The sequence below is a fragment of the Fukomys damarensis genome, unplaced genomic scaffold (genome assembly GCF_012274545.1).
Source record: "Fukomys damarensis isolate Sample0158 unplaced genomic scaffold, DMR_v1.0_HiC HiC_scaffold_1, whole genome shotgun sequence".
Classification (NCBI taxonomy): Eukaryota; Metazoa; Chordata; class Mammalia; order Rodentia; family Bathyergidae; genus Fukomys; species Fukomys damarensis.
The window spans coordinates 9,316,286-9,343,508 of NW_022900913.1; the positions used below are offsets into that span (position 1 = coordinate 9,316,286).

Sequence of the window (27,223 nt, forward strand, 5' to 3'; positions counted from 1 at the left end):
AGGCCCTCAGCATCGGGGATGGAAGGATCGCAGTGCTCATCTACAGGATCAGAGGCGAAAGAATCCAAAACGGGACACTGCATGCTGGAGATCCAGAGGATCCAGGAGAAGGCGCAGGGTGAGGACCCGGAAGCTCACCGGAGAGGTACCGGGAGGGATCTCTGTTGGAAGACTTGAAGAGTCTGAACCGAAACATTGAAGGAATTTGGACCGATGTTCAAATCGAAAGGTTGGAGCTCTTCTTATCAAACAAGAATTTCCTTCTTCTTTTCCCTTTTTATTCTGTCCAAGCAACAAGCCTATGGGTTGCTGTCATCTTCGTATATGGTTGTTTCTCCTTCCTCAGTTTGCTGATCTGTGTTTCAGACATCTGCAGACAATCTGAGAATTTACTGATCTGCTAGGGGAGCCAGGCTTACTTCCAGCTGACATATCATAATTAATGATCACATGCACCTTTCTATCTTTTATTTATTTCATCTACTTTCAACAGAAATCCCTACTGTCATGAATAAAGATCCAGGGATTTATGTCAATATAGCAGAAATAGATGTACTGGGAGCCTATTTTTGTCTTATTATTTCTACTTGGTTTTATCATTAGTACTGACTTCAGTCCTATGTGTTAATGATAAAACCATCTAAAGTTGGACTATATCTGTGCATGGACAACTTTCTAGTTTGACTGGCTAAATAATCTCCACATATTGATATAGATATCAGGCTATCTGATTTTTTATCAAGCATTAAATCTGCCTCTTAAATGGTAAAAAGAGGCTGCTTTTTTTTCCTCAAAATATAAGAGTAAAATCTGAAGTGGCCATCTATTTTCTCCAAAATTGTGAGACTCTTGGCCATTATTCTCTTACTTGAGGCTTCCGTAGCTTTTTATTTTCATGCAACCTGTATCTCTTTGATAACTTTCTCGGATTCTAGGTACCACTCAACACAGAAAGTATTACAAATAATTTAAAAAATAGATAGAGGAATGAAAACCTTAAAGTGTGCCCAAGTGAGGATTCTTTTAAAATTCAGAATCACATCAAATATTGTTCTTCCTTTAGTGGAAGAAAAGTATATCTAATTCACTTTGAATTCTTGATACATTTCAGCCTTCATGATCCTAGCAAACATTACCAGATGGTGGGTTTTTTAATTTCATATTTATTGGTTATCTCCTGGCATATATTTTGCAAAATACTTAGAATATTTTTAATTCTTATTCCACAAATTCAACAGAATTATACTATCAGTATAGAAGACCAGCCTATTATGTACATAGGGAAATGATAAAAGTTCTTGAAGGCTATAGTTTTAGAGACAATTTGAGAGCTGGTTTATCCTTGATCCAAAAATATAATCTGCTATCTCAGTGAGTCTAAACCAAATGCTTTTTTGTGGTTTTAACAGAGGTATAGAAAAATAATATACCTATAATCCATCCAAATATCAAAATCTCTTTTAATTTGGCTTAATGAGAAGATAACATGCAGGACGATAGTTAAATTTGGAATCAAAACTAAAGTGATAAGTAGTAACTCATGGTAATTTCCAAAACTTTATCAAATACACTACTTTCATTTTGATGTGAGAGTAATTCACATTTCTCCAACTTTTCAAGTACTTAATATGGTGAAAACTTTGTAATTCTCCCCAAAATAGGATACTGTTTTGGGTTTGCTATTTTGAAAAGATCCTGTATGCTACCCCTCCTCCCACACACACTTTTTGTGATTTCTCTAGCTCAGTGAGTCAAAAATCAACATGGTCTTTCTGCCATAGACCTGAGAATATGTTTTATGATGCATTCAAAAATTGAGGTAATGAACAAGCTTGGATTCTCTGAATGTAATCATATATTTTTAATTAATTAGGATAAAAGTTTAAATGACTAATGGTGCAATGAAAATTTAGAATTCAAACAAGAACAAAAAAGAGAGGGCGAGGAAGGTGGTGGAACCACTGAGCTAAATCTCCAGCCCTAAAAAAATGGTTGAAATAGTCATAGATTTCCAAGGCTGCCAAAAGGTCCAAAACTTCACTACGTACAGTTTAGATTGAGGCGCTCTTGAATTTCTCAAAAAACAAAAACAAAAACAAAAAAAAACAGATCATTGACTAAATCAGGAAGAGCAAAGTGCTAACCTCTTAAGAAAGTTAAGAATAATTCTAGGTCAGAATTACATTTTCTGTGAAAATATGTAGCATTTTGTATGTAGTGTGCTATAGAGAATTATAGAATTTACTTTTAATTACATAAAATTTCAATTTTCTGATAACTTTTTTTGAGATGTAGCAAGAACAATAAGACCATGATCTGGAGATATGGTTTTATATGGTTGATCTTAAGCAAGATGAATGGAAGAAGATTAAATTTTATACTTCTTTAACAAAACAATGACATTGATAAAAAAATCATTCTACCTCTGAGTCTTATTTTTTAAAGGAAATTTACATAAAAACACTTAACAAATACTATCATCTATTTTTTTCAGCTTTAATTGAGTTTATTGGTACATTTTAGGGATACAGTACAGTTACATTCATTGTTGGGATCTTGTACCTCTACATGACAAGTCTTGATTCTCATTGTTTCCCCTTACCCCTGCCCTCCCTTCACCCCCTCCTCCCCTCCCCATCTACAAACACTTTATTTTCATCTTTTCATTCTCTCACATTTTTTTCTTTTCCCTTATTACCCTTCCCCTACCCATCCCATGTTCCCTACACCTTTAGCTCCTTTGTTCCCATTTCTAAACTATCATCTATTTTATTTCTTTTTAAAATTAACCATCAGCAGGCTAGCATGTTTTAACAGTTCATCATTTATGCACAAAATCAAAACTGTGTGATGATATATCCTACATTGTAATTTATGTCTCTTTATCCCATCTGTACAAAACTCCATTAGGGTTATTCCTCAAAATGGAACAATAATTTTTTTAAATGTTTTCCATTTCTGTATCTGGATAAATATGTGTTCTCTGAGACTATTTTTAAATTTAAACTTATTTTTAAACTTAAAATAATAGATGAACAATTAGGCACTGAGTTGCTGATCCCGGTGGAAAGCATTTTATAGCTCAAAAATTAGACTTTATACTAGAGAAATTTCCTACAATTTTGAACTTTAGAAGTTCAAATGGGATATTTTAAATTAAAAAAGTAAAACTTGTAATACAATTAAATTCTTTGTTTTCATTGTCAGTATGCAAGATCGAATGTTTTAATTGTGATTTAAAATTAAAATACTTACATTTAGAAATTTGAAGAAAGGAGCTAAAGGTGTAGGGAAGGTGTGATGCGTAGGGGAAGAACAAAAAGGGAAAAGAAAAAAATGTGAGAGAATGAAAAGATGAAAATAAAGTGTTTGTAGATGGGGAGGGGAGGAGGGGGTGAAGGGAGGGCAGAGGTAAGGGGAAAAAATGAGAATCAAGACTTGCCATGTAAAGGTACATGATCCCAACAATGAATGTAACTGTACTGTATCCCTAAAATGTACCAATAAACTCAATAAAATTTTTTTTAAAAAATTAAAATACTTATTTTATTTTTTTCTGGTATAGTTATTTGTCATATATATATATAACACAAAATGTAATACTGTTTCGTTTCCTGTGTGTCCTCACTGTTTTAGATTTTTATAAGAGTGGTGTAGCATAAAGTTAAGGCCAGCTCTTATGGAGTGAACATTTTCATGTTTAGCTTAATTCAACAGATGTTAGGTCTAAAAACACTTAAAAATCTATGAATTAAAAAAACCCAAAATAGAAAATACTCTTAATATAATTACAAAATAACTGCAACTGTCACTCTCTTGATTTTCTCTATTCCAGAGTTCAACAAAATTAAGCATACTACAGGGGGGTCTTTCTAAAGCAAAATTTAAACAGTATAGTCAGGGACTAAAATATTCAAGCAAATAGTTTTCTCATATTAACCCATCAAGCCCCTCACTGTGGTATGCACATAATCTGGGATACATTTCCCCAATCAAACTTTATCAATAATCTCTGAGTTTTCTGTCCATCTTCCTCAGGATGTTTGGTGAACCAGCTTGACCAGCTCTGTAACTGTGTATTAAATACTGTAATTATGTCCAGACCAGAGATAAAGAATTTTAGGTGCAAGCTTGAATGCTATGCCCAGGCCATAGACTCTAGCATTATATTCCTGCTTTTGTGGCCACTAAAGGTGCAGTTCCTTACTTTCTGGCAACCAAGGAAAGTCTTCTCTCAGAACCCAGCATAACAAACAGTCAGTGCCCCCAGGATTTCCTTAGTCCAAGAGTTTCTGGTACTTTTTTTTTTTTACAGAATATATGATTCAGAGTTTTTTGAGTTTTGGCTCAGAATAAAAATGAATAAATCTACGTTCTAAGAAAAGAACCTAGTCTCTCAGTATTGTAAGATTCCATCTCATTGAGCTTAGTGAATGTTTTCTTGAGAAAGGCATTCTCTTTTGATGCACTTGGACAATACACTTAAAAACTTTGAAAATTTTTTACTTTATTTTATTCGTGCATATTTGCAATTATATGCAATTTCCTGTCATGGAGGGTAATGGTTACATGCATATTAGTTTTTTTTTCTGAATCCCCCACATGTCCCTCCCACTTAAAAACTTTTATAGCATAATGGTTTTACTAAAAAGCCAAATATATAAATATATTTTGTCTTCTATAAGTGATACATCTGTTCTTCTTTTCTTTTTCTCTCTATTTTCTCTCTCCTATTTTCATTCCCTATTTATTTTTGTGTGTTTATGTGTATATGTTTTAATAAACAATAAAATACCATAAAAGTGAAAGTATTTCACAGAAAAACATACCTATATGCTTAACTTTTAAGAGTAACTCATTTCCCTCATTTCTCTCTCAGTGAGTCTGTCATTTGTGTACAAGAAGGCTATTGATTTTTTAGTATTTACTTTGTATCCAACTACTCTGCTCAATCTGTCAATCAAGTCTTCTGGCAGAGTTCTTTGGTTCTTCTATCTAGAGTGTCATATCATCAGTATATAGTGACAGTTTCACTTCTTCCTTGCCTATCTTTATTGCTTTTATTTCTTTCTCTTCTCTAATTGCTGTGGCTAATGTTTCAAAAACTATATTGAACAGGAGTGGTGATAGTGGACATCCTTTACTTGTTCCTGATTTTAGCATGAAGGTTTTCAGTTTTTGACCATTTAGTATGCCGTTGGCTGTTGGCTTTTCATGGATAGCCTTTATCAAGTTGAGATAAAGACCATCTAGTACAGTGTTCTGCAGGGTTTTTATCATGAATGGGTGTTGAATTTTGTCGAGTGCTTCTTCTGCATCTATTGAGATGATCATATGGTTTTTGTCCTTCATTCTGTTAATATAGTGCATTACATTTATGGATTTAAGTATGTTGAGCCATCCTTGCATCCCTGGGATAAATCTGACTTGGTCAGGCTGTATAATCTTCATGATGACCCTCTCTATTCTGTTTGGCCATATCTTGTTGAGAATTTTTGCATCTATGTTCATCAGGGAGATTGGCCTGTACTTCTCTTTTTTGGTTGGGTCTTTCCCTTGTTTTGGAAACAAAGTAACACTTGCTTCCAGGAATGAATTTTGAAGTATTGCTTCCCTTTCAATTTCATTGAAAAATTTAAAGAGTAGTGGCAGTAGTTCTTCTCTAAACGTCCTATAGAATTCAGCAGTGAATCCATCAGGACTCGGGCTTTTCTTTGTTGGTAAATTTTTAATTGCATTTTCAGTTTCACTGATTGTAAATGGAGTGTTTAGAATTTTTATATCTTCTTAGTTCAACTTTGGTAATTCATATGCATCTAGAAATCTGTCCATTTTTTCTATGGTCTGCATTTTATTAGAGTACAGGTTCTCAAAGTAAGCATTGATGATCTGCATTTCTGCTGAATCTGTTGTGACTTCACCATTTTTATTCCTAATTGCATGAATTTGAGCCTTTTCCTTCCTTTTTTTGATAAGGTTGGCTAAGGGTTTATTGATTTTATTTATTCTTTCAAAAAACCAACACTTTGATTGGTTGATTTTTTTGTATTAGTCTCTTAGTCTCTATTGAATTGATTTTTGCTCTGATCTTTATAATTTCCTCCCTTGTATGAACTTTGGATTTCTCTTGCTCTTCTTTTTTCTAGGAGCTTAAGATTCAGCATTAGGTTGTTTATTTGATCTTACTCTGTTTTCCTAGTGTGGGAATTCACTGCTATGAATTTCCAAATAAAACTGCTTTAAACTCTGTATGTTGTACTGGCATTGTCATTAAATTATAAAAACTCTCTAATTTCTTCTTTAATTTCTGCTGTGACCTACTGGTTGCACAGAAGAGTGTTATTCAATTTCCATGTGTTTGTGAAGTTCTCATAGCTTCTTATGCTATTGATCTCCAGCTTAGTTGAACTATGGTCTGTTAATATACATGGGATAACTTCAATTCCTTTGCATTTACTTAAACATATTCTATAAACTATCATGTGTTGTGTTTTTGAGAATAACCCATGTGAGCCCAAAAGAATGTATATTCTGATTTTGTTGGGTGGAACACTCAATACACACCTACTAAGTCCATTTTTTCTAAGACTTGGTTCAGTTCTGTTAGTTCATTATTGAATTTTTGTCTAGATGATCTGTCTATTTGTGTCAGTGGAGTATTGAGGTCCCCCACTACAACTGTAGTAGTGCTAATTCAGTGTTTCAGGCACTTACTAGGCATTTGTATCTTTGGGGACATTAGTATTTGGTGCATATACCTTTATGTTGTCTCTTCTTCTTGGATTGTTCCTTTTACAGGGATGTAGTATCTTTTTTGTTTCTCTTAATTAGTTTTGGTTTGAAATTTACTTTGTCTGTGAATAAGATAGCTACCCCTGCTTTTTTCCAGGTTCCTGTTGCATGGAGAACTGTTTCCCATCCTTTTACTTTTCATTCTATGAGTATCTTTTGCAAGTAGGTGTGTTTTTGTATACACCATATTGTTGGGTTTTGCTTCTTAATCCATTCTGCCAGTCTATTTCTTTTGAGTGGTGAATTGAAGCCATTGACATTAATGATTATAACTGTTATGTATTGACTTATCATTGTCATATTATTTTCCTGTTGTCTTTTTTTTTTTAAATTTTTCTCCCTCTCCCTTTAAGTTCTTGCCTATTGGATTTGCTCTGTCATGCCTCATGGAGTTGTGATCATCAATGTCCTTTTCTAGGATATTTTAAAAAAATTATTTGGAGTGCTGGTTTGGTATTCATGAAGTTGCTAAGGTGTTCTTTGTCATGAAAATATCTTACATCTCCATCAATTTTGAAAGATAGTTTTGCAGGATACATCAGCCTAGGTAGGAGTTTGGAGTTTGTTTTCCTTTAAAGCATAAAATACTGCACTCCAGGTTCTCCTGGACTTGAGACTTTATATTGAAAAGTCAGTTGTGATTCTGATGTGCTTTCCTTTGCATGTAATTTGTTTCTTTTCTCTAACTGCATGTAGTAATTTGTACTTCTGTTGGGCTTCTGTATCTTGATTATTATATGTCTAGGTGTAGATTTTATTTTATTGTAACTAGTTGAAGTCCTATATGGCTCACTTATTTCTATGTCAACTTCTTTTGCTCTGTTTGGGAAGTTTTCTATCATTAATTCTGTGAAGATATTTTTATATCATTTGTGCTTTTGCCTGCTTTTTCATGGACTCCTATTAATCTTATTCTTCTTTGTGTCATCTAGGGGTTGTTGGGTTAATTTCTCATGATTCTTTACTATTTTTTAAGACATTTCTCTTCAAGGTCACTGACCACCATCCTATCTTCTACATGTGATGTTCTGTGTTTATACTGGTTTAGTCTGCTATGTATACTTTTAATAGAGTTTTTAATTTCATGGATATCAGTTTGCATCTGTTTCTTGGATTTCATTTCTTTCTTATGTTGGGCGTTCATGGATTTCATTTATTTTTTACGCTGAGCATTCATGGTTTCATTCATGGACCTGAACACATCTTTTTTTTTTTTTTTAAATCTCTTTCTGTTCTAGAGCTTATAGCCATGTCTTTTATCTGGAAAATTATTTCTGTTTTGAATATTTCTAGAGCCCCATTCACCTTTTTTATTTTTTAAATTCCTGTGCTATCAGTTCAGATTGTCCAGGTGGTTGATTATCAGAATTTTCCATCTTAATTTCCCCAAAATTTGCCTTTGGTAAGCTAGAAGACTGTCTTTTTTAAATGTCTTTTCATTTCTATTATTGTTGTTGGTATAGTCCTTGGTTTAATTCCTGGTTTGATAGTTAAATATTACTTATTGTAAATATTTTTATTGCTAGTATGTAGTAACCTTTAGGAATGATTGATTTTCAGAGGTGTCTTCCAGATATACCTGGTCTTTCGGGTTTCAGATTCTAATAACTCTGGGGCAATCTCATTTTCATTATACCAGGAGAGATAACAGATTAGATCTTCACAACACTGGCCTGTAATAAAATCAGCACAATAATAGAATCAAACACAGCTTAGAAAATGACAATTTGTGTAGTTATTAATCTATCACCTTTAACTGTGTGAAATAATACAAAATCAAAGACTAATCCAAAATAAGTTTATAATAAATAAATTGATCAATATAGTAACTTTATCCTTTGGGATTGGGACTTACAAGGAGTAAGGCCCTCTTACTATTCTTCATTTCTGCTTGAGCTCAGGGGAATGACCATTAAGACTCCCTGTGCTTTTACATTTTAGATGAGGGACAAGGGTAGCTAGGAAGCCAGAAGGGTGGGGGTGGGGGCTGCTGCTGGAAGCTCTGTTCCTCACCAGGGGTCCACTGGTGACAGGGAAGCCTGTCTGTTCAATACCTAAGAGGTATTTCACAGCACAAATTCTACCACAAATTTACTGCGAGCTTAGCCATAAATAACTCATCTCTTATTTGATTCTTTTAAATTTTCTTGACATTTAAATGAAGAAGACTAAATGAAATATATTGGTCTAGGTCCATTCCAGTTGTAAAGCTACAAGATTTTTATTGCTGTTTTAAAGAATAATTTTCATCTCTGAAACTATTCTTATATATTAGCATTTTAAAAAAACTTTTATGCATTTATGTTTGAATTATTTAGTATTGGTATAAGACTTAATTGAAAGCAATAATTTTTGCCCTTTGATTATGTAGTTAGAATGCAGAGAAATAATATTATTGGTTATTTTGGAGAGCATATTTTTCTGTTTACTACCTACCACTGAACTTACTGAAAGGAAACTTGCAGAAACAGCAGCCCTAATAATCTCTGTTTAGTCACTGCATATTGATTTTCTCCTTTAATTTTTGAAGTTTTGTTGGGTTGAATTTCCAGACTTACTTTGCTTTCATGTTGTGCTTTAATTTTAGGAGAAAGTGCAGTCCGTTCCCTGATCCTGCTGTCATGGGATTATTCCCTTTATTTCTCTTGCATGAAGCAGTTGTAGAGGTCTGCACCCCATTCTCATGTTTGTCAAGCCAGAATGCTTCTAACGACATTTTGGTGTTGCATTAAAAATTACAAATATTCACCCCTGTCTATGATAATTTACATGATGAGAATCAGACATTATTTGAACTCACAGAGGAACATAATTTACAGTCAAATTTAAAAACCATAGGAGTACACAAAATTCTTTTTTCCCTGAACAAAATACCAAATAACTAACAAAATAGTTCAATTCTGTTGGGAGTGATTATTTGACAATCATTGTGCCCATCATATATGGGCTTTGGCCTAAGCTACATTAGACTGGGTTTTCTTTCTGGGTCTGTCTTGTAATTAATTCCAAATTTATATTCCCTTTTCTTAGGAGTTCCCCATGGAAACAAAGTTAAACAGAACAGGAACCTATTTGAAATCAATTTCTTGTGCCATTGGCGAATTCTAGAGCTGCACGTGGTCTGACAGACCAGAGACCTATGACAGTTAGTGTTCCTTTTACTGTTCCAAAGAAGTAATTGCTGGGAAATTCTTTCTTGCTTGCTCTGGGTGGGAGAGGCAGTGAGTTTTTTTGTATTCTATTCAAGTCATTAAATAATTTGATGCAGACCTCCATTACTGTGCAATGTAATCAGCTTCGTTCAAAGTCCAGCAATTAAATGTGAATCATGCAAAGATACCCTCACAAAAACACATAGAATCACACTTGACCCATATCTGGGCACTGCATGATATAGTCAAGCTGTCCTGCTAAATCAGTCTTAACAATCATTAAGACATAAGTTTGCTGACATTCAAGTCAGGTAAAAAACTTAGGAAATTCTTTTTAATTTTCTGTCTGAGCCACATTTTCAAAGCTTTACTGGCCATATAACAAACATTTTGTTTAGTATATTTCTTATACACCATGCTACACAGTTGGTTAAAATATGAAGGTTTGGGAATGCTTTGTTTGAAAGAGTACCTGTGTGTTTTAGTTTTAAGGTGGTACAAAATTGAAATTGGATTTGGTGGCCTGCCTTGCAAGTGCAAAGACCCGAGTTCAATCCTTGGTACCAAACAAACAAACAAACAAACAGCAACAACAACAACAAAAAAACAAACAAAAAGAAAAATTGTGATTGTAGATAGAGATACATGAAATTATAGCAAATCTCAGCACAAACCTAATATGTTTTGTGACCAAACTCCTTTTGGAAATGACTTAATATTAAAAAGATCTCTTTAAATTCCTTAAAATAATGCAAACTCCCTATATGCTACCCTTTAATAAAATAGCTTTTTCAGCCCAGGGTGATTTTTAAAAATTATATTCCCTAAATGCATATTTCAAAATTCAGTTTATATATTCTGAAATAATAAGATTAACAGACAATAACAAAAACCCTCAATACAAAACATTATGCAATATAATGTAGAGTTTAATAAAAAGTTAACAGATGATAGTATTCACTCTAAAATAATCTGTATTGCTCTTGTGAGATTGTTCATAGAATATACATGTGTGTGTTTACATCTTTGACTGATACTCTCCAATTTATCATGATATATGATGTAATAAACTAAGTTTAAGAACAGTATTTCCACGGGTCTCACCTTTGCTTCCCATGGTCATAATGCAATGCATCGAATATGACGAGAACTTTAAAATTTGACTGATATGAAGGTAATACTCTCAGCATTGGAAGCTCCTTAATTTTATTTTGCAAAGTAAAATGCGGATCTCACACAACAGTTATAGATTTCAGTTTGAAGTGAAGTTCATCTGTCTTGTTTTTTTTAAAGCAAGCTAAAACAAAACAAAAATGATCCACAAAGGTAATACTGTTATTCAATATGTAGTTCATTTTTGTGTTCAAGTTACACGGTGAAAGGACCACCGGCTCTTCTAAATCTCATTAGCATTATATTCTGGCTTTGAAAATGAGATTTTCAACACAGGGAATGTAACTCTACCCTAACCTAAGAGATCACTTAATTCAATAGGAATTTATCAATAGTAGCTGGCTTTAAGCATTAATCCCCAAAATGTGCTCATTGACTTGGAAAACGTCGCAATCATATGGGTTAGGGTACATGAAATAAATGGTAACTTACCTGATGAATTATTAAATTAGAAAATTATTAGAATCTTACAGTAAGTCCCTTTCTCTTATATCAAATGTGAAAACCACAGCCTGTGGAAGTTGTAGAGTAACAGGTTTATATTTTCACACTTTGAGATATTATCATAATCCACTTATGTCTACCTAAAGGAATAGTTAAAATTTATTCTCATCAGGTGCTGTATAGAATACAAATAAACTTCCCACCACCACATCAGTACAACTCATCAAAAATCACCCACTTGCTATATAGTAACTGTTCTATGTGCATATTTATTTAGTCCATACAATTCAGCCACTTAATAGGCACTCATGACTTCACATAGACAACATCAAAGTCACCAGACTATAAATTAAATTAAATACACTTATGGAAATAGATAAATGAATACATTCACAATTTCCCTGTATTCATTGTCTTACTTTTTATTCATATTTTATTGAATAATGGGGAAATAAATATATGTACAGTAAACTCAACTGAATTTTAAAAACGTGCATGCTGCTTTCAGTGATTTTAATGACTCAATAAATTTATTTCCATCCACATTTATCTTCTCCATGAAAATTTTTAAAAGAAGCCTATGTCAGAAAAATTGCAAAAAGCAGTCTGTGCCATAACAAATTGAAGGCACTTATTTACTTATCTTTTCTTATGTGGAGTAAAAGGAAAAAAGTGTTAAGACAACAAAATGAATAATGTAACACTTCTTATGACTGTAAGGACAGACATATCAAATAAGCCTTCCTGTTAAGGCATTCAACTAAATAATAGAGAAAGAAGAGAAATTTACTTCTCAGCCATAAATTTTATCTAAACCCATGAAAACAGCACAGAGAACATTCTGAATACTTATAATTTCATTTTTAATATAGCAATATTCTATTTTGGTTATTAGTTTGGTATCATACAAAGGATTTTCTACTTCATTTCATTCTCATACAATGTATGAGTAGAAACTTAAAATGAACATTATAGTGAAAATAGCCTCCTTATGAAAAACATGTTATAATGACACTTATATACTGATCATTAATGGTCTTAATATTGTTATATTCCCTTAAAATAAAAGGGAATGAAGGTTTTCTCATTTGGAAAAAATCAATGTCAGAAACTAGCTTGTATGAACAAAACCCGATAAGGCAATGTTCTAGAAAAGATTACCTACTTCCTGCTTTCTTCACAGCGATCAAATAAGGGATAAAAGAGTAGACTGGTTCAATAATTGTGAATTAGAGCAAAAAGGACTGTTTTTTCTGGATGGTTGCCTGGAGAATGAGCAACTTCTCAGATCTAAAAAGTCTCATATAGGTGCAGGGGATGTAAACATAAAATTTTAAAAGTGAGATTGTCCTTTCAAAGCCACAAACCCATTTTCAGATAAAAAAAAATGGACTCAATTTCATCTTCAATTTTATTGACTGATATTGGTTAATTTTGAAATTTTATGTCTTCTTTATTAGGTTTGATAATTCATATGTATCTAGGAATCTGTGCATTTTTTTCTGTTTTCCATTTTATTAGAATATAAATTCTCAGAGTAGATACTGATGATCTGTATTTCTAAGGATCTGCTCTGATTTCACCCTTTTCATTCCTAATTGCGTGGATTTGAGTCTTTTCTCGGTAAGAATGGCTAAAGTTTTGTCAATTTTATTTAATCTTTCAAAGAATCAACTGTTTGATTCATTGACTCTTTTCATTGTTTTCTTAGTCTCAATTGCATTAATTTCTGGTCTTTATATTTCTGATCTTTATAATTTTCTTCTTTGTACAAACTTTGGGCTTGGCTTGTTCTTCCTTTTTTTAGAAGCTTGAGGTTGAACATTAGGTTGTTTATTGAACTCACTCACTTTTTCTGATATGGGAATTCACCACTATAATTTTACCTTGTAGGATTGTTTTCATTGTGTGTCATAAGTTCCAATATGTTGCAGTGGCATTACTGTTTAATTGTAGAATCTCTCTAATTTCTTCTTTAACCTCATCTGTGACCCATTGGTTGTTCAGGAGGGTGCTTTTAAATTTTTAAGTTTATGAAATTCTTGTGGATTTTTTTGTCATTGATTTCATCTATTTTTATTTTTTACTCAGTAAGTTTATTGGCACATTTTTTTTAATTTTTATTTATTTATTTTTTTGAGACAGGGTCTCACTATGTAGTTGAGACTGACCTGGAACTCACTATGTAGTCCAGGCTGGTCTCAAACTCACAGCGATCCTTCTGCCTCAGCCTCGTGAGTGCTGGAATTACAAATTGGTACATCTTATTTACACATGTCCTATTAGTTATTATGTGCTCTATTTTGGAGAACACCACATGTGCAGCTGAGAATATGTATTCTGATGCTGTGGATTGAAACACTTTATAGACTTCTATTAAGTCCATTTGCTCAAAAGTGTGGTTCAGTTCTGATATTTCTTTGTTAAAACATCAGTCAATGAAATTGAAGATGTAATTGAAAACTATCAACACAGAAAAGTTCAGGCCAGGATGGATTTATTACTGAATTATACAAGAAATTTAAAAGAGATCTAATACTGGTAGTTTCCAAAATCCTTAATGAAATTGAAAGGGAAGAAATACTCCCAAATTTATTCATGAAAGCAAGCATTACCCTGACACAAAAACCAGAGAAAGATCCAACCAAAAATGAGAACTCCAAGCCAATCTCCCTAATGATCCTCTATAAGACACCAGCAAATAGAATGAAAATCTTCAGCAAATCATCAAGCAGGTTATGCATCATGACCAAGCTGGATTCATCCCAGGGAAAGGAACCCTTCTCTACTGTTGGTGAACATGTAGTCTGGTGAAACCAGTGTGGAAATACCTCAAAAAAATAAAACTAGAGATTTCATTCAGCTAGGGTATTTCCCTTCATGGTATCCTGCTGAAAGAAAACCATCATACCACAGCAGTATATGCACACCCATGTTACAGCAGCACAGTTTGTAATAGCTCAATCTTGGAAATAGTCCAAAAGCCCACCGACTGATGAATGGACAAAGCAATTGTGTTTTTAAAAATACGATGGAGTACTTCTCTGCTGTAAAGAAGGATAAGCCTGGGACATTTCTAGCTAAATGGGTGCACCTTAAAACCATGCTCATAATTGAAGTAAATTAGACAAACATGTTTAAAGATCACATTGCTTTTCTAGTGTGAGAAACTGAAAATGGAAATAAAGACCAAAATGTATAATAGATATTGGGAAATGGGAAGAAAATATTCAAATGAGAAGGGGAACTAGGGCGGGGGAAGAGAAAGGAAAGAAGGGACAACAAAAGAGAATAGAAGGAAAAATGGAAATAAAGCTTTTGTAAATGAGGGGAAGAGGGGGTCGAAGGGACAGGAAGGGAACAGGAAAAATGAAGCAAGATATACATGTACAGGTACAAATTCCCTATTATGAATGTTATTCTTATGTATACCTAAAATGTACCAATAAAAGTTTTGCTTCAAAAAGTAGTATATAACTGGATCATGCCATGGGGAGTGTTCTCAAGCCTTTTCATGATTACCCTTAACTGAGGACTTACCACTTTGGTTGTTATCTAATTATTTTTCTTTCTCTTTCTACTAGACTGAATATGTCATGAAGATGTTATTAGAATTAGAAAAGATATCTTATTTCCCATTAAATCCTTAGTGCTTTGCATAAGGCTAAGTTTTTAAGGCCTTCAGAATGGGGTACTGGTGGATAGAACAAAGCTCAAAGTTTCATAAAATACTAAAGTTATAATCTAAAGCAAATCAGTGAATATTTGGACTTTGATCTTCACTGTAAAAAGAAGTTGGTGTTTATGATAAAGCGTTTTACAAAACTTCCTTTTTATTATATAGAGAAAAGAGAGAAAGGTTTTTAGACAACAAAATCAATCATGTAACATGTTTTGTTGCCCTCGATATTATTACTATAACTCCATGAATTCATGCAAAATTTAAATTATCTTGGACTATTTTTTCATTAAAATAATACCACTTGATGATCTTGAGATAATTTATAAATGTGGCTTAACCCATGGTAAGAAAAAGTTTTAAATCTTTTATTAGAATGCAGATTGAGCCAGTCATCCTGTTTCCTGACAGAACTTCTGCAGTGAGAGAAAGGGTCAATATCAGTTGTTTTTTTTTTTTTCCAAATATAAGCAATTTAACTGCATAGTTCCTCTTTTAAGGTGAGAGAGGAAACACTAAAACAAAAGATGTCAGACTGAACACTCCATATATTCTACTGCTTATAAATTAGAAGTATATTTATTTATTTTAAAGTTAATTATTTACAGTGATGAACAAGAATTTTCATTGGAAAATACAGATACATAAAATAACATTTAAGAATTTTAATCTAGTAAATTCACAAATAGAAAATAAAGTATTGACATAGGAATCTGAGACTAAATATTTTGTTTGTTGATTTCTTTAGAAGATCCATTAGGTTCACATGCTCTCGTACCTAAATTACATAATCTCTATGCATTTTAGCCAAACAAATTCCAAAGTGTCTCGGGTAATTAGACACAGTTGGCAAAACACCTGTCTCTCCACACTTGATCGCAGTAAAACATAAGTGCAGACTGGAGTCTTAAAAATTAGTTAAGTCTTTAGCATCTTGAAGAATAAAACAAAGTATGATTGTCACACAAAGAAGTTAAATTTTGCAAATAGCTGGTTTTTCCACAATAGTCCTGGAAAACATACACATAAAAGTAAAGCTAAATGAGATGTCTCTCTTTCTGATGTCACTTTAAACTTTCTGTTTTACTTAAATTAGTTAAAGCAGGGTGCACAAGGTGTCTCAACTCAATGTGGGAAATAGGTATCTTTTTCAAGATATGAAACTGCATCTGGATGTTTCGTCTTCTAAAAGTTGGGGTAGATTTGTAAAGAATAACATCAAAATTTCTACAGCCAAACTCCAGAAGGATCTTAAGGAAAAAACAAACCAATTTGGTTCCAACTTAATTGGATGAAATCTCAGAGTAATCTTTGTAGGCTGCATCAAAATTACCCTGGTTACAGCAACACACTATAGCATGGGCGAAGGCTGAATGAAGAGCATTTAGCCTGAGGTTCTTTAAAAAATCACCATAGGTGATATCTAATTTATAGATGATATTCCAAGGTCCCATAATAATTTACAGCATCACTTTATTTCTTGTGAGCATACCTGGGTCCTATTTTCTGTTTTCATGAGCAGTTTTAGTTTATACAACTCAGCTGCACTGATGCTTGCATTCTCGGTCTAGATGCTACCTCAGTTCCAGCTGGTTCAGAAAATTTTCTATCAACTTCAGTGATGACCACTATGTTGTCACATCTTGAATCTACTCACCCCATTTTGGAAGTTTTTCTACACTAGCTCCTATGATTATTAATATTTTTCTGCCCCTTTTATTTTATCTTGATGTTCAATTTTTTTTGCAAATCTAAATATTTTTCTCTTCCTCATTTTTTTTAGTGACCATCAGTTAGCATGTTTGTCTAGCCTACCTGAATGTGCCTTTTTTCTCATATATTCTCAAATATTAGAATCTTTGAACTTCACACACAAAAGACACCTGTACTGGAAATACACTCTCATGTTTCTATCAACACATGTGTGTTTTGACCTATCATCTTATCTCTGAAATTTGTCCATTAGCCCTCATTCCATTTTTTTTTCAGATATGTCATAATCACTGCAAATAAAATTCAGAGGCTTTGAAGTTATCCTAGAATTTTCTTTCATATTGTTTCAAAATGATTAAAAATTTTCACTTAATAATTCTAAAGATATTCAAACATCTCCGTAAGTATTGCTGTTGTCTGAATGTTTGCAGTTTGTCCAAATTTGTGCATTGACATCTGACCACCAAACGTCCGATGTTAAGAAGCAGAGCCTGTGGGAAGTGGTTAGTTACAATGGCAGAGCCTTTCTAATGGGAATCTATTCCTTACAAAACCGATGCCAAAGACACAGGTGTGTCTGCCAACCACGTGCAAGAAAAATGCCATCTGTGAACCAGGAATTAGGCCACCACGAGACCCTGACTGGTCTCCACCTTGGACCCACAAGAATCCAGAAACACGAGCAATCAATTTCCATGTTTTGCAAGCCATGCAATTACGGTATTTGGGTACAGAAGCCCGGGTAACTCTGACTCCTATAGACCTTACTAGACTCTTTTTGTCTGTTTTCTCTCTCTCTCTCTCTCTCTCTCTCTCTCTCTCTCTCTCTCTCATTGTCTCATTGAGTTTACTGGTACATTTTAGGTATACAGTACAGTTACATTTATCATTGGGATCTTGTACCTTTACATGACAGGTTCTCATTTTTTCCCCTTGTCCCTGCCCTCCCTTCACCCCCTCCTCCCCTCCCCATTTACAAACACTATATTTCCATTTTCTCATATTTTGACTCTTCTAATTTGACTCTCAAATAGTCAATTGACTTAATCGCATGTTGTTCCTTATCGCTTTCAAAGTATATTTCACAAAGCCGCCGTATTGAGCCAAATCTTTGAACCACTGCTTTCATATTAAAGTCCTCACACAAGAGGGTCACCATAATTTGCAAATTCATTTGAGATGCAATTCTCACGCCTGACAGGTCATGTGAGAAATTCTCCAAGTGGGGAGCGACACCTGTTTTGGAAGTGCTCTGTGTGATTCGAACGTGCACTTTAACTCTGAGAACTGTAGTTCTTCAACCCTAAAATTAGGACACGTGAACTCCACACACTTCACACTTCCAACCCTCACTGTTCATCTGTTAGGAAGAACCATAGTATCTCCACTCATCCAAACTCTTCAAGTTGATCATTTGGACTCTAGCTATATATCTTTATTTACCAAAACATTTGACTCCGAGCATCACACTTAATTTCTTGTCCCAGAAAATCCATTGTCCACTTTCTCTGATCTCTAACCTGCAGGCTTTCAAAGCAGACTGATGTTTTATTTATTTTAATATCAATAAAGTTCAATCACACTGCTTGGTAATGATAAATACCGAATAACAGCGGTTCTACTGTACTAAGGAAAAAAATCAGATAGAGCCTGGCCCCTGAAAGCTAGTACACTTAGCCAGGAAAAAAGTACGTACCTCGGTTCACAAACTTCATCTGTTCTATGATTTCTGGAAAAGATGAACACTTGTGTGTTTGTGTGGGAAAGATGGCCATAGCTGCATTTGCCTCCCATTGCAGACTTTGCAAACAAAACAAAAATTTTCCAAACATGTCTGTCTGTGGGTCAGATTATTCTTCACTGTACACAGTCCTAAGTGTACCATGCACTCCACCATCTTAGGAAATTCGGTGTCTTTCCTTTAGAGGCACTCAGAGCAGAATGAGTTATTTAGATGGCAGGCACATGGTTGAACTTTTCAACCTTCATGACTGCATGAGGGAATACTTTATAATACACATAATTTGTATGCTATTCGTTTTATTTCCTGACAGCTTTAACTTACATAATGAAATAATCCAATAGTGAATATTAAAAGAAAAAGAAAAGGATGCAGCTTAATAAAGCAGTGTTTCACCACTTCATTTAGCACTGGGATTGGTCAGACCACAGCCTGAGTTTCTGCAGTATGGAAGAAGGAAAGAATGGAAATATGATAGAACTCATATCATACAGTGTATCAGTCAGATTTTCTGTTACATGATACCGAAAACTGATAATTTAAAGGAGAAGAGATCTGATTTAGCTTATAAATTCCGAGGATTCAGTTCAAGATCAGTGGCTCCAAAACAAAAACTTCACGGTCGAAAAGTGTGGAAGAGCAAGGATGTTCTGCTCATGGTGGGCAGCAAGCAGAGCAGAGAGAGTACCAGGAAGAAAAGAGAAAGGCCCAGACATAGTCCCCAAATGTTTGCTTCCACGATCCAGCCAAGTACACGCAGAAGTGTGCTTTACTAACCCCCTCAATGACTCAAGCCAAAGAATTTAACAGAATCAACTTAATTAACACATAGAGAAACACTGTATTTCTTGAAGACAGTAAAGAGAGTGAATTCGGCATTTTTCTCTCGCTTCAATATGCCCTACAGCAGACAGACACTATTTGGGAGCTGGGTGTAGTGGTGCACACCTGTAAAACCAGCATTGGGAGGTTGACGCAGGAGGATCACCCTGAGTCCGAGGCCCTCCTGAGCTACCCTAGTGAGTTAAAGGCAGCCTGACCCTGCCTCAGATACACAACAAAACAAAGATATTATTTTGTTTTAGCACCCCCACCTTAGTTTTACCTCATAAGAGCAATATGAAAGAAAAAGATTAATATATTACATATTAAAATTTAATTTTCTAATTTTACTGGACAATTCATAAAATATTTATAACCTCCCCAAGTAGCCAAAACACATGGAAGTAAGGGAATATTTTCTAATCAAAAACAAAACTGAAGTTCTGAGTCTGACCGTGGATTCTAGTTCTGTTCTTGAGCCTACTCAGTAATATCGTCCTTATATTTGCATGTTGACAAAACATAGGTGACAAAACATATTATGTCTAACGCATGGTGTGTTTTAGCAGCACTATTCCTTTTTATGTAGGATTGTTATTCAGGACTAAATATAGGGCCAAAAAAAGAGGAAAAAAAAAAAAGCAATTTCTTCTCTATTGTTCCCAATAGGAAGTAATGAAAGATTTTTAAATCGATATACCTAAGATTCACGGGGTACAATTGATTAATTGTCTAAAGATGCAGCATTAATAGTTACAAAAGAAGTAAGAGCATTTCTAGAAAGAAATGCTTCCATTTAACATTTCAAGTTCAATTATCCAAAAAAAATTTAGTTTCGTAGTATACTACAGCAGGAGCCTTGACAGGAAAAACTGATTTTCAAATATTTCTTTTAGTAAGTTTGAAAAGTTGACAAGGACTATCAGAGACCAAACAGTTTGAATTAATAGAGGAGAATACAATTAAAGTAAATACAATTTATTTTTGATTTACAGATTTCACAGGGAAAGGTGCTTCAAAAATTAAGTGTGTAACAGTGAAGTAACTGATAAAAGTGGCAGACTGAACCCCTGGGAGAGCCACAGTGTGAAGATAAACTCGGGCAGCAGAAAAACCACTGGCTGCAAAGACTGATAATGACACAGACATGGCAAGAACAGCAGCAGGGCATGTGCGTATGGTGAGTATACAATACTTCTGTGTACAGGGTGGGGGATATTTTCCTCTATTTCTGAATACTCAGTTGACCAACCAGTCATCTGAAATAGTGCTTGTATTCTATAAATAAACCAACATCAACTAAAATCCATTGCCTTTGGGATAGAAACATTTCATATGTGGAATAAATTTTTTTACACCAGACTATATATTTCTCAGGCCTACTATGGATGAGAGAAACAGCATTCAAGTTCAGATGCCCAAAGTGGTGGGTGTGTGGGAAACACAGGATTCAGCGGTTGATTTGCTCAGGGAACATTATATTCGATTCAGTGTCCATTGTTTCTCCATACAGTTTTTCTTCATTTCCCTCCACATGGCTCTGACTGAGTGAAATCATAGGCAAAGCTTTAACATAAGCGACATTCAGGTTTACTCAGTGAGGTCATATAACACACTTCTTACATTTTTTTAATATTTGAAAACTCAAAATTTTAAGGCAAAATAATATGTGAGAAATTTGAAAAAAAATGACTGTGTACGAGTGTTACAGTTCTTGAAAATTAAAATATGAGTTTTAATCAAGCCTTGTCATGCAGATGTACAAGATCCCAACAATGAATGTAACTGCAATGTATCCCTAAAATGTACCAATAAACTCAATTAAAGGTGAAAAAACATATGAGTTTTAAAATAATGAGAATTGGAACTAGTGCTGAAGATAGGAATAATTGCAAGGATTATAATCCATATATATATATATATATATATATATATATATATGTAAAAATTTATGTATGGAATATTCTTATCTTTATACATTAGGAATAATTGCAGGGATTATAATCCATATATATATATATATATATATATATGTAAAAATTTATGTATGGAATATTCTTATCTTTATACAGTACTGTGGAAATCATCTTAATTTTTTAAAAAAACTAATGTATAAATTATACGTGTACATATGTGCATCCATGTATTCATGTTTATCGTCCTGCGTATATTATTTTGGTGTCTTGTTTTGAGTTGATTGGTATGTTCTCTCATTTTTTTTCTTTTATTGAGTTTATTGGTACATTTTAGGTATACAGTACAGTTACATTCATCAGTGGGATCCTGTACCTTTACATGACAGGTCTTGGTTCTCATTTTTTCCCCTTGTCCCCGCCCTCCCTTCACCCCTTCCCCCCTCCCCATGTACAAACACTTTATTTCCATTTTTTCATTTTCTCATATTTTTTTCTTTTCCCTTATTACCTTTCTCCTACCCTTCCCACTTTCCCTACACCCATAGCCCCTTTTCTTCCTATTTCACATGGTCAATTATCTCATTAGGAACTTATGTACTATTATAGCTTTTCACATCCGAGAAACTATTCGGTATTTAGACGTGTGCCTTATTTATTTCACTTAGGAGTATATCGTCAATATGTATACATTTTCCTATGAATGATATTCATTTTTTAAAACTTCTCTATTTAACTTTTGCTTTCATAGTCAGAAGTTATGTGTGAGTCCTCAGGACACAGTAAGGAGGAAGGAATTGAATGTTACACAAATAACCCGAGGAGACTGATTTAGGAGGAGAATGGCGGGCTCCCTGGGGAGAAAACGAAGATGCGTGTGATGGAGCATAGTAATGAGAAAGCTAAAATTCGGGTGGTACCATTTGTCACCTCATTACAATGTTTCCTTGCATTCAGTGTTTTGCCTACAACTCAACACTTCACCTCATAAATACTGTGGTCATGTTGCAGGTCAGATTATTTCTGGCAAGACCTATGTTGAAATTTTATTTTCTGGTACTTGTTAATGTGAATTTTTGGTAAATGAGGCCTTTACAGACATCATTAAGGAGCTGGTGAAGATGACGGATACCGCAGTAAGCATCCAATGTGGTCGGATAAGAAGAGAAGAGGAGAAGAGCACCCTTGGGACAGACACGTGAAATACGTGTGCAAGAAAAACGCTGCATGACAATGCAGACAACGGAGTGATGTTTCTATAGGATCAGGGTTTACAGCCACACCGGAAGCTAAAAGAGGAGCTGGGAAAGCAACAGCACAGTTCTGCCCCGGCCACAAGGGTTTTTGTTTTGCAATCTGTGGTCTGAATTTTCACCATTACTTTTTCTCTCTGGTGACTTTTTCCATGGGCAACTTCCCCTTCGTCTTCTGTAGTATCATGCACTTGATTCCAGGATCAACAAAAGATAGCAGAATTATTCTACATAAGATATTATATATGTATTGCCAAGTGAGTCACAATGATTTAATAAGGATGATCATAAGTTTCAAGTACACGCATATTAAACAATGACTAGCCTAACTCTGGTTAAGAGATCAAACTAGGGAGAACATGCAAAAATCCTGTATCTCACAGAAATGAGGAAGGAAAAAATCTAAATATTATTTGTAAAAAAAAACTTTGTAACTCCTAAGACTGGTAGATGGAATAGCTCAATAATTAACTGAATTATAAAGAAGGACACAGCTTTGACAATCACAGGACGGACGATAATCAGCTGTCAAGGTACACCTAGCACCAGACCCACAGCTGTGGCTACAGGACCTGCCGTAGACAGGATGATGGTCGGATAAGAAGAACCAGACCAAGACTTCCAATGCAGTGACGGACAAAAGAGATCAAAGGGTATAGAAATCAAAACACGGAAAAACATCTTAGAGCTTGTTGATTCACATTCCATTTCCTAGAAGTCTTTAGATAAAGGGCAGAACAGAAAGATTCATATCCAAACAATATTCACACCTTGTGTTGTTTTTTTTTTCTTTTTGGGGGGCAGTTAATATTATGAGGTCTTTCGGGATTTTAACAGAAATTGAAGGGAAGGAAGGGGAATGGGGAAAAAATAAGAACCAAGATATATTATATAAAGGTACAAATATCCAATGATGGATGCCACTATATTGAATACCTACTACATTCCAATAAAAAAGAAATTGAAACAGAGTATTGGAAAATTATTCCATCTACTCTCACAGCTCACAGCCACTTAGGAATGCAATCCCTTTAGAGACTGAGTTTCGATCTCCTCCATCTCGATGTTGCAGGGTTCTGAATGATCAGCAGCAAACTGTCTCACAGAAGAAGAGCTCTTATTCTCTGAAAAATTAAAAGAAACAAAATATTTCTCATTCTAGCCTTTTCAGCCATGGGTTCTGAGTACAAACAAAAGTCATCCAGATAGTGAGGAAGGAGTAACAACAGTGTGGCCAGCAAAAATAAGGATTAGAATAACCATTAATACTTGAAGCAAATGCTGGGATTAGCAGATTAAGGTTTCAAAGCAGTTGGGTAAATATGCTACATAATTCATAAGAAAAATAACCACAATAAATCTAAAATACTATGCAACTGAAAAGGTATATTCCAAAAATAACTGAACAGAATAGAGAACAGAGAAAACAATGACTTGAGAGGAATAATTTCAATAGGAAACTGAGCAGTGGAGAAAAGCCGACTGGATGCAGGCAAAAATATGATCATTAAATTGAAAAGGGCTCAAAAATTACCCAAATATAAAGCCTAGCATCGAAATACAAAACATATTTAATAAAATAAGCATAGTATCATTAGCCTGTGGAATGTCAACTAATACAAGGTTTTCTTGGTGTTTCAAAAGGAGATTTATAAGAAATTGAGAAAACACATATTTGAAGAAATAATGGTCACATTATTTCACAAATTTTATCAAAAATGTCATCGCACAGACTCAGAAAATCCAATAATTTCCAAGTGGGAAAACTTCAAGTCCAGCCATCCAATCAACTAATAGCACTCTGAGCTCTTCATATATTGCTAAGAATCAATGAAACGGATGGATAATTTAAAAGTGGTTCAAGGCATACTACATGTAATAATAAGAATAAGAATAAGAGAAGAATAATAAGAATGACAATATCCTGATGAAGCCACAAGATAGTAAAGTAGCATTTTAAACATGTAAGAGAAATAAATTAAAATGCAGCAGTCAAATTCTAGAACTCTCTAATCAACAAAATATCCCTTAAAAATAAAATTGACAAAAACACATTTTCAAAAAATAAGAACATGCTGATAGGAAAACTACTAGAAAATGTTAGGGCTAAAGAAAAATTGATAACAATGCAAATCAAGATTGACAGAAAGAAGTATAAAGTTACAAAAATATTAAATATGCCCAAATATAAAATTACATTTTTTATTTTCATAATTTCTTTGAAAGATAAATGGTGGCTTAATACATAGTAACTGTGTTATGCCATGAGGTAGACATTATGTGGACACAGTGACACATGCCTGTAATCCCAGCACTCGGGCGGCTGAGGCAGGAGGATCGCTGTGAGTTCTAGACCAGCCTGGGCTACATAGTGAGTTCCAGGTCAGTCTCAACTACATAGTGAGATCCTGTTTCAAACAAACAAACAAACAAACAAACAAACACAATCAGTAGAATAGGGTAAGCTGAAGCACAATGTGAGTCTTTAACAACTATGTGAGGTGTACATTTTAGCCAGATTAGCTAAGGGGAGCTATTGCCATCTGATTAGCAACCATTGAAAGAAAACTTAATAGCAATCTGCAGCTTGTTTCAAAATGGCTTTGACTTTGAGACAGCAGATTAGAGGATATGTTATTAGCTGTTAAGGTTGTCACACTAGGGATTATGAATGAATATAGTACTTTCACTCGTTATGATTAAGGTCTGCATTTCTAGATTTTAAAGGATTCACTTGTTTTAGGAATTCACTTGAGCAGATTGTGTACGTACGTGATTGATTTGAGAGCCGCCCAGGAGATAGGTCTGGGCCTGTCCAGGTGAGTCACGAAAGCACAACCTTGAGTTCTTCATCTCTTCCTGGCCCCTTCCTCTCTGCAGCTGTTTCCAGCTCTGCCTCCCAGCCACCATGAAGGGAGCAATTTCTCCCATCACACCTTTCCACAGTCAAGTTCCTACCTTGAACCCAGCTGACCTTCAACCGAATGCCCTGAAACCATGAGAAAAATAAACCCTGCCTCATTTGTGTGTGTGAGGTATTTGGCTCTAACCAGGAAAGCTGAGTAATACAGGGTTATTGTGAGCTTAATACTGTGATAAATTGGTGGAATAGTAAACCAAACACACCAAAGCAAAACAAACACGTATGAGTACCAGGCACCAAATTTCCAAGTAAATTTAGATTTCAGCTTTGTTGAAAGTAAAAATGAAAATAGTGAGACAAAGAGAGATTCTTTCAACTTAGATAAAAAGGAATAGCTAAGTAAGGATAGGAATGTGAAAATTGTTCTTTTGTTTTAGGCAATGATTTCAGGAAACTTGATGGCTTGGAGGAGGAGACTAGGAAAAGAAATGGTTGTTTTAATAAGAAAGAGTCCGTGATCAGAATTGTAAACCGTCAACCTCACTGAATACGTACCTTTCACTTTCATCCCATTTGTGCTTCTTCATTCCTTGTTTTTCCTTGAAGTGTTTTCTTTTTTAAAATAGTGTTCTGAATACTAACCCCATGTCTATTTTCAGGATTTGAATAATTTTATGAATGGCAGCATCCAGGAGTATATATGCCTATTACCATATTATTCACTATCTACACATCAAGAAATTTGAGCCATTCAATTCCCTTCTACAGGTTTTGAGCATTTAAATGTAAAAGTGAGATAAGAAAGAAGACAGCTGAGAAACAGGAACCATAAACAGGTGTGCTAAATACACAAAGCCTGATCTTGGCAGTCCCTGTTTTTAAAATTCCGATAAGAAAAGAACAAAGAAAAAAAATATCCAAGAAAGCTAATGAATGAAAAACAGATTTAAATATCAATCAAAAACTAGGATCGTTTTCCTTAAAAATAGGGCAGGGACAAGGGGAAAAAATGAGAACTAAAACCACCTGTCATGTAAAGGTACAAGATCCCAATAATGAATGTAACTGTACTGTATATCTAAAATGTACCAATGAACTCAATAAAAAAAAAAAAACCTCATAGTTTGTTAATGTATAAACTTATCAAAATGTTATGTTAATATTATGACAATTACTCTTAAAGTAGCAGACTAATCAATTTACACTCAAAATAAAGTTTGGTATGTCCACAGTTCAACTCAGATGTCCTGTAAATACTCTAAATATTTATCTTTTAAGCCACTGTAAAAGTATACATATATAATAATACACTATATGCCATATGTGATATAATATATACACCCTATATAATATTGTATAATATATATAATATATGGTATATCATGAAGTACTAACTTCATTTTAAGACAGATAATTTCCGAGAGGTGTGAAAGACTTTTCTTGATAACCAAATATACTTTGGAGGCAGCAAAGATATAAACTAGATGACTCCGGGGCCATGAAAAGAAGCTTTACTCCTAAAAAGGGACTTCTGGAACAGATGCAAAAGCAGATCGATGAGATTACATCTCAAGTGAGAGAAGAGAAAAGTCCTCCTTTCCTTTGGAATAGGGACTCAGAATAGAACCTCCATGTTCCATATCACCATGCAGACTGTCACCATATGGACAGCAGTGCA

At 34.3% G+C, this 27,223-nt stretch overlaps 1 long non-coding RNA gene across 1 annotated transcript; it reads left to right on the forward strand.

Moving 5' to 3' along the window:
• On the forward strand, nt 1-27,223 carry LOC104847974. The gene is made up of 3 exons (XR_776268.1): nt 1-229; nt 20,512-20,696; nt 27,010-27,223. It is a non-coding gene; the product is annotated as an uncharacterized LOC104847974 (long non-coding RNA).